Raw genomic sequence first — 11,116 nt, 5'->3', positions numbered from 1 at the left:
TCTTTTGATGCTTTCTGCATCATTCAATAATTTGCCCAGAGAATCCTTCAATAATGAAAGTCGAGGTTTGAATTTTTTCTTCAGCTTCCCTCACTTGAGAAATGCTGAGTGTGTTCTTCCTTTTTGGTTTTCTGACTCCAGATCTTTGCACATTTTGTTGTAATATTTGGCTTTATCTTCTCTAGCTGATCTTTGAAATTTTCTTTTCAGCTCTTGGACCTCCTCATTTATTTCATTTGCTTTAGCATCTTTACACTGGAGAGCAAGTTTCAGTGTCTCTTCTGACAGATCCAGAGAAATATAAGACTTGACCCTATATATTTAAAGTCTTGTGGGGGAAGGTAGCACAATGCACAGAAAGGTTAGCAATTAAACCTCCAAATAAACAATGTAGAGCAAGTGTTATAGGAATTTATAGGCGAGCCAACTGTAAGCTTTGGTGACCAAGAAGGGACATATGTGGAGTAGAATTTAGATGTAAGGGAGCTGGACTCTCCACAAGTATTTTTTCCAATGGAATAAAAGGAGAGGCAATGTTTAAGACCTGAGGTGGCTGGAAAAGAGTCCCAAAGCCATCCAAGACAATGAGAAGAGGGAGAACACTAAAGATGGGGGGTGGAGATTAGCAGAAACCTGAAATAGGAAACTGAATTAAAGGACCATGAATGAAAACTCCAGAAGTGTGACTTTGTGTTCTGGCTTGCCTGCAGTTACTTCTATTGCTCCACTGAAATTATTAATAGTTTGCCCTTACATCCTCGAAAGTGTATGTGATGAAAAAGTATGTTGTCCAAAAGGACATTTGAGCAGCCATAGGCCTCTAACAGACCCAAAGACATGAGAACATGTAAGATTTCACACTCACCTCAAGGAGTTCTTTCAGCCCAGGTCTACCACTATCCTCATGCATGCCAGAAGCTTCCCTTTTCCCAAACAGCCCTGCTTCTTTCTCTGTCCCACTTCCATCTCTCAGAAGTCCCTGGTTCTCCCAGAATAAGAAAGAGGGCTCATGTAAGCCACAGACTGAGAAGATAGCTGCAATGCATGCAACCAGTAATGGGCTTGCAATCAGAATATATCAAGAATGCTTACATATCAATAAGAAAAAGACCAACAATCCATAGGAAGAATGAACATAAGTGGGTAACTCACAAAAGAAGAAACCTAAATACAAAGGATGCTCAGCCTCACTAATAATTGTGGAAATAACATTTTAAATACCAAGAAGATACTGTTTTATATTCACCAGACTTGAATATTTTTAAATCTGTCAATGTGAAGTGGTGGTGGGTTCACATACTGTTTAATGGAAGGTCATTTGAGACAATTTAGTTACATTTAAAGTAGAGTCCCTGAATGTTGTTGTTGTTGTTGTGTGCCGTGGAGTCGGTTCTGACTCATAGCGACCCTGTACAGGGTTTCTGAGGCTGTAAATCCTTACAGGAGCAGAAAGCCTCATCTTTCTCCCGCGGAACAGCTGGTAGTTTCGAACTGCTGACCTTGCGGTTCACAACCCGATTCCCTGAATAGTGCAGTTAATATACTCAGCTGCTAACCTAAAAGTTGGCAGTTCAAGTCTACCCAGAGGCACACCTTGAAAGAAAGGCCTACTTCTGAAAACTTGGCTACTGAAAACTGTATGGAGTACAATTCTGCTGTGAAACACATGGAGTTGCCTGAGTCAGAATCAACTCAATGGCAACAAGCAGCAAAGCAGAAGATGCACATTCTTCACAATTCAACACAATTCAACTTTCCCATCCAGGCACACAAGAAAACCTATGTCTTCTTACACAAATGAATACTTATGTGCCCAAGAGTAATAATGAAAAAAGGTGGGAAAAAATTGAAATGTTGTTTATCAGAAGCATGAACAGTAAGTTTCCTATAATGAGTATTATACAGCAAAATGAATAAACCAGAGTAAAGACAAAGACGCAAATTGCTGGTTTACACAGTGTAATATTATCTATAAGGAGCTCTGGTAGTGTAGTGGTTACGAATTGTGCTGCTAATCTCACAGTCAGCAGTTCAAAACTACTAGCTGTTCTGTGGGAGAAAGATGAGGCTTTCTGCAAGTATACATGAGCTAAGAGAGCTTTAACCCTGGAATCCAAGTGAGTGACTTACAGCCCTCTCACTCTGCTTGGCTTTTGGATCACAATTGACTTCTGTAGCCTGAGTCTCCAGACACAGGAATAGGGGAGGTCCAAGATAGAGACACTATTGTTGTTGTTGTTGTTAGTTATCGACACATAGCGACCTTATGCACAACATAACCTGGTCCTGCACTAATCTCACAATCGATGCTATGCTTGAGGCCTTTGCTGCTGCCACTGTGCCTATCTATCTCGTTGGGGGTCTTCCTCTTTTTTGTTGATCCTCCACTTTATCAAGCATGATGTCCCTCTCTAGAGACTGGTCCTTCCTAATAATATGTCTGAAATATGAGAAACAAAGTCTAGCCATGCTGGCTTCTAAGGAGAATTCTGGTTGTACTTCTCCCAACACAGATTTGTTTGTTCTTCTGTCAGTCCAGATCTATTAATTCAGAAAAGGAACTGATATGACCACACTTTTATCTTAAGCTGAAAATTTTTATCAATCATTGTCTCTGGGCATTGAGATTAGAAGGGAACTTGACTTTCTTCTTTTGATTTATCGATGTTTTCTAAATGCCTTTGCAATAATTTTTAAAATAATAATAAATTGCTAACTTTAAATTTTCCTACCAGTCTTCTGGGCCCTGGTTCAAAGCTGCCTCTCAACAGCTGAGAATGAGAGCCTATTCTACTCTGAAACCTCACAGGAGTCGAGATGTCATGCGCTTGCTTCCTCTATGGTGACCCTAGTTATTTATGTGTGCGGTTTTGCTACACCACTTCCCTGAGGCCCTCTGATAATGCTTTGTCCACCTTTGCAGTCACTGAAGAGATCAGTGTGAGGCCCATCAAAACTAATGTTAGGTCCTTTGCATATGTGATTCTCCTGATTTTTAAAACAAAACTGAAAAATATCTATTACCTTCCCTATTTTGTAACCGAGAAAAGTGAAACTCAAAGATTGACTAACCATGAATCTTGGGGCAAAATAAGACCTTGTCCTTGGCTAAAAGCTGTCCTCTTGATCTCTAATTATTACTCTAAGGAGTTCAGTACTCCCTAGAGTTATTGTTCCCAAGACAAGGCAGTGTTTCATTCTGTCGTGCATGAGATTGCTGAGTTGGTACCAATTTGATGGCACCTAACATCAGCAACAACAACATAGGCCTGTGCATTGCTTGACTGAAAATTGACCTAATATCAGCAACAACAACATAGGCCTGTGCATTGCTTGACTGAAAATTGAGCCATGGGGGAGAATTCAGTTCCAGACCTGAAGGATAGCTAACGGCCATTGTCTCAGGGGTTCCACAAGACTCTATTCAACCAGTAAGCCTGGTCTTTTTTATGAGTTTGAGTTTTGTTCCACATTTTCCTCCCACAATTCTTCTGGTCTCAGGGAGTTGTGCAGACAGATGGTCTTTCACATTGTCCATTGCACTAATGGTTTCCATGTGGCTTCTCTTTTCTCCACTCTTCTTTCCTCTGGACAGAGAGAGATCAATAGCTGCACCTTAGGTACAGGAATGTGTTTTCAAGGACTATACATTTAATTCAAGGTTGTAGGATGAGTGGCCCTTCCGGTATAACACACTAAAGTTCCATTCTCCAACAGTTTGCTCTATAACAAAGGAAAGATTATGATCTCCTTATGCTTGATTCATGGCTTAGAACTTGAGCAGGGAAGAGAAGGTGTCATAGAAAGATTGGTTCAATCTCCAATAAAGTTAAACTGACACAGTGATCAGGGAACCCTTCTGTTAACTATGTTATACTAACTCTAGGGCTTTGCTTCTTAATCTCAGTCTGGAGTTTCACAGAAACCTGCTCACCATGGGTGAACATGCTGTTATTTGAAATACCAGTGGCATAGCTTCCAGCATCACAGCAACATGAAAACCACTACAGTAGGACAAAGTAATAATAATAGATGGGTGGTTGGCTAAAAGGAAAGGCCTGGTTTCTACCTCCAAAAATTGGTCAATGAAAACTCTTCAGATCACAACAGAATATATGTAGTGCTGAAAGATGAGCCCCCTACGTTGGAAGGCACTCAAATTGCACAGTGACCGCAACAATGAACTCAAGCATATGGACAGTTGTAGAAGATTGTATAGGCTAGGGCAACATTTTGTTCTGTTGCACACGAAGTCACCATGAGTCAGAGTCAGTTTGCCAATAGCTAAGAATAACTCTAGGGCAAGGTTTCTCAACAGCAGCACCACTAACATTTTGAGGCAGATACTTTTTGTTGTTTTGGACGAGCTGTCCTATGCATTGTAGGATTTTTAGCAGCATCCTTGGCCTCTATCCACTAGATGTCAATAGTAGGCTCTCAATTAGGACTCCAAAATATCTCCAGATATTGTCAAATGTCCTGTGGGGTATGGTGGGAGGGCAAAATTGAGAAATCACTGACCTAGCATAGTGTTAGGATGTGAGTGTAAGTATCAGACTGGGCCCTAAAGAACCAGATACAGAAGTGCAAACAACATAAAAAGAATAGAAGTTTTTGAAACCCAGCCAAGACTAATTACTGAGTTGTCATAGATACACACATTCCTTCAATCGAAAATGGTCAAAAGCAACAAGGACCCATGCATTCAATCAACAGATCAGCAAATATTTATCTACTTATTGATTAATTATTATGTCTTGGTTGCTGTATTAGATGCTGATGACACAAAGATCAATAAAATGGAAGAGTGCCTGCCCTCACATAGCTTTTCTCCAGCAGGAAAGTAGATATTATACAACTTATTGTAATAAGGTATATTTAGGGTTTTAAAGAGAACTACAAAGAGCTCTGAATTAATTTACAGAGGATTAATTTAGAGGCTAGAAAAGAGACCATTGTATCATCTGGAACTCTAAAATATTGGTCTATCCAAGAAGTGCCCTTCTCCCGTCTGTGTGCCCTCTTCACCAATCTCTTACATCTCCACTTTGGGCATCTAGAGGCATGTTATGGATGCAGTCACGTGGGACCAGGTAATCTCCAAATTCCATGAGTGTGCCAGAATGCAGTTGACTTTGCTCCTGGTTGTAACTTCTGATTCCATTTTGAGCCAGCTGAGACTGTGGAATAATCGAATTAGGCAAATATTATGGGGAAGAAAATGGGCCTGTAAGTAGCTTAAAGTGATGGAAATGACCTGAAGGTGGCCATGCAAATGGTCTGTATAATATCCTGTAATAACCCTGTCCAGGCAGCCCGAGGAGGCAGGCTTCCAATAATGAGGTGTCTGATTAGAATAATGTTCAGTGGGAGAATGTGTGAGTGTCGGCATAATTCAGGCCTGGAGAGCCTCCCCAATTAGCAGGGAAGGAGACAGGCAAGGTGGATGCCAACTCTGCCCGGGAGGCTGGTGGGCAAACTGCATTGGTGAGGGAGGAAAACGGATCATCTTCGTATAATCCCACTTTGGTGGTATTGTGAGGAGCATAGCTCAGATCCTCATCGAATCCTTAACATTTTATAGCACTTCACAGTTTATGAAGCTCATTTTCTGTGCACTATCTCATCCAATCCTTGCCCAGTTGTTTTGAGGATTAAATGAGATAACTTCTTTCATTAGATAAGGGTCAGTTAGTACCATGATTTTTACCCCTAGTTTGAAGCATGGTGCCTAGCACATAGTAGTTGTTCAATAAACAGAAGTTATTAAGACCCAAATGACAGAGAGATGACTCTTTTCCAGTTACCTGCTTTTCTTTCCCATTGGCACTGGGCCCACTAGGAGGTTTTCGTGCCCCTTCAGAGAGCTTCTTTTCCCTTCCTTTGCGCTCCAAACACTGGGGATCATTATTGGCAGACAGATACTTACAAAATGTTCATTTCCTCCCATCTCTGCTCTAACTAACAAGGACAAAGGCGTAGCTTGAATATTCCAGTGGATCCTGACTGCCCAAGACATCTCATCCCATTTAGGAATTGCGAATTGAATTTCTACAATGTACCATTCATTAATTTACATATCCCAAACTAATTACCAAACACTTAGTACAGCCCCTGGAGAAGGACATCATGTTTGGTAAAATGGAGGGTCATTGGAAAAGAAAAGAACCCTAACAAGATGGACTGACACAACAAGATGGACTGTCAGCAACAATGGACTCAAGTATTAACAACAATTTGAGGATGGCGCACAACCAGGTGGTATTTCATTCTGTTGTGCATATGGTTACTATGAGCTAGAATTGATTCAATGGCACTTAACAACAACAACAATTATGGACCAGGGTCAGACACCCGGGGGCAAATGGAGGAAGCCAGCAGCCCAGGAAGTCTAGGTCTGGCAGAGGACAAAATCTAGTGCCCATGTTTCCCCTCCTGGTCCCATTATCAACAAGCATACTGAGGTGAAGAGAGTCAGTTGGGTAGAGGACTGTGGATGTACAAGCACTAGGCCACACAGCCACAGGAGAGAACAGCTTCTGTACATCTCAGGGTAGCTGTACCATTTACAAGAATGCTCACAGTCACTCCTGTGTGATCCTCACAACTCATCTCTGGAACATCTCTACTGTCTGTTTCACAGATGAAAAACTGAGGCCCAAAGAAATAAAGCATTTTGGCTGATTAAGCATTAGCTGATAAACAAGGAGTTACTTTCAATCCCAAGGCTCCAGACCCAAAATCTAATTTTCTATATATTGAAAAATGTATGAGGCAAACTAAAGATGGGCATCCCCTTCACCTCATTGGCAGACTTTTATGTGATGTCTATACACACAAGAATACTTGGTGCCCTCACACAAAATCCTACACACAGATACAGCTTCACACCCATGTGTACACTCAAAGAGCACCCCAGAACAGCACTGGCCTCTTGTGCTTTTCCGTTCTGATGCTAAAGAGTATCAGAATGAACAGGGGAGAACAGTGAACGGGCTAAAGCAGGGAATGAGGAAATACATCCTGTTCCCTGAAATGCTTAGCTGGACATAAGACTTCTGGGGAGGTTTGGACCAAAATTGAGAAACAAAAATCTTGACCTACAGTGACTGTGATGTGATGACCTAAGATTGAGACACATTCGAAGACTCTTTATATGTAATCTGTATCTATTGGCTGGTTGAGTGAATGAGTGTTCAAACCATACTAAGAGCTGGAAGCAAGCTCTGGGACAAAGAAACATAGAAACAAATAAGGAGATGGATGTCATGTTCACGCAGACACCACCCTTGCCAAATCTTGGACAGATCCTACATAGCTTCTTTCGTACCAGAGCCCTGTAGCACTTGCTTCTGGAGGAGAAATGCAGTCAGAATCTAGGAAGACTAGGATACATTCTTCCCTAGATACTCAGAAACCTTCTCTCTTGGGCTTTCTCCAGCAGCATACAAGGCTGGAGGAGCATTTGATCCAGAAGTAGCAGGGATTGAACCCCTTGGGCTCCTGGACAACCCAGTGGCATGTGGACCTGCAAAGAACAAAAATGAGTTCTAGAAATTTGGCTTTCCAGAGCTGGGAAAAGCCCAGAGTTGAGCCTATGCAAATCCTTCATATCACAGGGTCATTATGAGTCAGAACTGACTCAACCTACAACACTTAACAACAAAAACAAGGAGACTAATAAGATAAGTATATTATTGAGAGACTCTGTCTGAAGCCATGTTTACACATGTGTTGTCTTGAATAAACCCATGTATGAGGACTTTTGGTGTGGCGCTTTAGGATTAGCACTGGACTGCATACCACAAGGTCAGCAATTTGAACTCATCAGGGAGCTCCTTGGAAACCCTACACAGGGTCGATATGAGTCGGAACCAATTCCATGGCACTTAAAACAAAAACAAAAATTTTCACAAGCACATGAGGCTACAGAAAATACCATGGCTTGGGGCAAGCACACCTTAGTGTTCAAACTGACATCTTTGCTCTTAAGCACTTTAAAGAGGTCTTTTTGCAGTAGATTTGCCTAATGCAATACATCTTTAATTTCTTTTATCTTGTTCTTTTTTACTTTGTTTTTTCGAATTCTAAGAAACAAAACATTTTATCTATACAAAAGGATCATTTAACTCATGAAACATAACCTAGAATAACAACAAAAAACTTCTTTCCTTGAATGTAGTCCACTAGAAACGCAGGGCATTTTCCTACACGAAACATTTTAACTTTCCTAATAAATAACATTACAGTGGAAGGGCCCAGGTCCACAATGTGAATGAAAACTACAACACCAACATGGAGATAACACAAGTCACAAGTCCCTTTGCATGCACAAAGATAGACTCATCCAAGAATGGCAATGGCACAGAAAGTTCAATCCACAGTTTGGTCTTTTCTGGGTGAAAAGCGCTGGAGTTTACCATCGGGTAAAGCCCAGACACTGAGTGAAACCACAGAGAACACCACAGGAATAGGTCAAAACCAAGCTTTCCTCAGGCGCCTGGTCTTCCTTCAGCATAGCAGAGTGAACGCTGAAGTCTGGCTTCAGGCCCACAGTTGGTCAGCAGTGTCCTCCTCACCCTACTTACACCTTCTGTGCCCATAATGCAGGGGAAAACTCAAGAGGGTTGTCTCCATAGCAGTACTTTACTCTGGGGTCCCTATAGGTGTTCTCATTCTGCACACTCTGGGATGAGGTCCTGCATTTAGCCAAGCACAATTCAAAGTGATCTTCAACTGCCATGAGACATTCTGGAATGCCACAGCTGCCCGGTTGAAGAAGTGCTCCAGAAAAAGTTGCTTGTTGGGCTGCAGGCAGCGGGAGACACAGTTCTTGTCTGTGCTGCAGCAACAGCAGTTGGACAAGCAGCTGGTGCAGCAACACTGCTTTGTGCTAGGGATGCTGACGTTACAACAGCTATTCAACCAGCAATAATTCAAGAAACTGGATTATATGAAGTTAGTATTTATTATCTCTCCTTTCACAAACATATCCAAGTTCATCTGTGATGTGATGCTCCCCTTGAATGGAGTTCCAGCACTGTTTGCTTAGCTGACTGCTGTTGTCTAAATTAAGCTGAACTTTCCAGGAAGTGAGTTGGTCAGAATTTTGAGCCCAGAGATTCTGACCTTTCACAGCCCTTTCCTGGTTGAAGGTGCTGATAAGGAAGTAGATGAGCGAGAGCTGGAGGACCAGGACAAGCCCCCTCACTTTCTCAGCAGCCAGTGCCATTCTATGGCCACCAGGTTCACCATTCTGGCATGGACGCAGGTTGTGTGGCCCGGCAGCATCGCCCTGGGTGGGCCCATTCCGTAAGACAAGCCAGTCCTTGGATTTCTTAACTGCTGTTTCCATGAGCCTTGATTGTGAATCCAAGCAAAATGAAATCTTTAACAATTTCAATCTTTTCTCTGTTTATCATAATGTTATTCATTGGTCCAGTGATAATGACTTTTTGTTTTCTTTACATTGAGGTGCAATCCACACTGAAGGCTGTATTCTTTGATCTTCATCAGTAAGTAGTTCAAGTTCTCTTCAGTTTCTGCAAACAAAGTTGTGTCATCTACATATCTAAGGCTATTGATGAGTCTTCCTCCAATCCTGATGCCACATTCTTCTTCATATAATCCAGTTTCTCAAATTATTTGCTAGATTGAATAAGTTTGGTGAAAGGAAACAACCCTGGTGCATACCTTCCCTGATTTTAAACCATTTGGTGTCCTCTTATTCTGTTCAAATGAACAATTGCCTCTTGGTCTATGTACAAGTTCCTCATGAGCACAATTAAGTGTTCCAGAATACTCATTCTCCTCAATCTTGCCCATAGCTTGTCATGATCCACACAGTCATAACCATCAATAGCCTTTGCCTAATCAATAAAGCACAAGTAAACATCTTTCTGGTATGGCACTGTAGGATAAGCACTGGACCACAAGGTTAGTTTGAACCACAAGGTTAGCAATTCAAACTCACCAGCAACTCACCAGAAACCCTATATAGGATTACTATGAGTTGGAACTAGTTCGACGGCACTTAACAACAACAACAGCAAACATCTTCTGGTATTCTCTGGTTTCAGCTAAGATCCATCTGACATCAGCAGTGTTATCCCTTGTTCCACAACCTATTATGGTAAGTTGAATTTCTGGCAGCTTGAATGTACTGCTGCAACCAATTTTAAATTATATCTTCAGCAAAATTTTACTTGTATGTGATATTAATGATATTGCTTTATGATTTCTGCATTCTCTTGGGTCACCTTTCTTTGGAATGGATACAAATATCTATCTCTTCCAATCTGTTGGCCAGGTAGCTGACTTCCAAATTTCTTGGCATAGATGAGTGAACACCTCCAGTGCTTCATCAGTTTGTTGAAACATTTCCATTTATATTTTATTAATTCCTGGGGCCTTGCTTTTCATCAATGCCTTCAGTGCTGCTTGGACTTCTTCCTTCAATATCATCAGTTATGGATCACCTGGTACTTCTTGAAATGACTGAACATCAGCCAATTCTTTTTGGTACAGTGACTCTGTGTATTCTTTCTATCTTCTTTTGATATTTCCAACATCAGTTGATAATTTGACCATGTTGTTAAGTGTTGTCAAGTTGATTCCGACTCATAGTGGCCCTGTATAGCACAAATGGGGTAACTTTTTTCTGCCAAGGTCCATTTGGATATTTATAACATCACTCAAAGGTCATACAAAAATATTAACTTAAAAAATCAGGCAGCTATAGTTGGTTTAATATTTAATTAACTCACCCGAATGTGGAGTCCTGGTATGGTGCTGTGCAATAATGCACTAGGCTGCAAGATCAGTGGTTCAAACTCACCAGCCACTCCTTGGAAACCCAAAGTTTTGTACAGTGTTGCTCCAAGTCAGAACTGACTCGGTGGTTCTTAACAACAACAACAACAACAATGTGATGGAAGGGACTGCAGTTACCTTGGCAGTACCAGACCAAATGATTTCACAGGCCTTATACAGCCTGCTGGCTGTGCGTTCCCCACCCCTGCTGTATAGAGTTTTCGAGGAGCAGCTGATGGATTTGAACTGCAGACTTGACAGTGGGATTCTTCAATATTGTAACCTGAGGCTTGAATTTTTCTTC

At 41.5% G+C, this 11,116-nt stretch overlaps 1 pseudogene; it reads right to left on the bottom strand.

Annotated features, from left to right (window-relative positions):
• Positions 1–8,584: 8,584 nt before the first annotated feature.
• Positions 8,585–9,255, bottom strand: LOC102824093 (annotated as a pseudogene).
• Between the last annotated feature and the right edge of the window lie 1,861 nt (positions 9,256–11,116).

The sequence above is a fragment of the Chrysochloris asiatica genome, unplaced genomic scaffold, assembly GCF_000296735.1.
Source record: "Chrysochloris asiatica unplaced genomic scaffold, ChrAsi1.0 scaffold00064, whole genome shotgun sequence".
NCBI classification, from domain to species: Eukaryota; Metazoa; Chordata; class Mammalia; order Afrosoricida; family Chrysochloridae; genus Chrysochloris; species Chrysochloris asiatica.
This window is presented reverse-complemented; position numbering and strand designations above follow the sequence as displayed.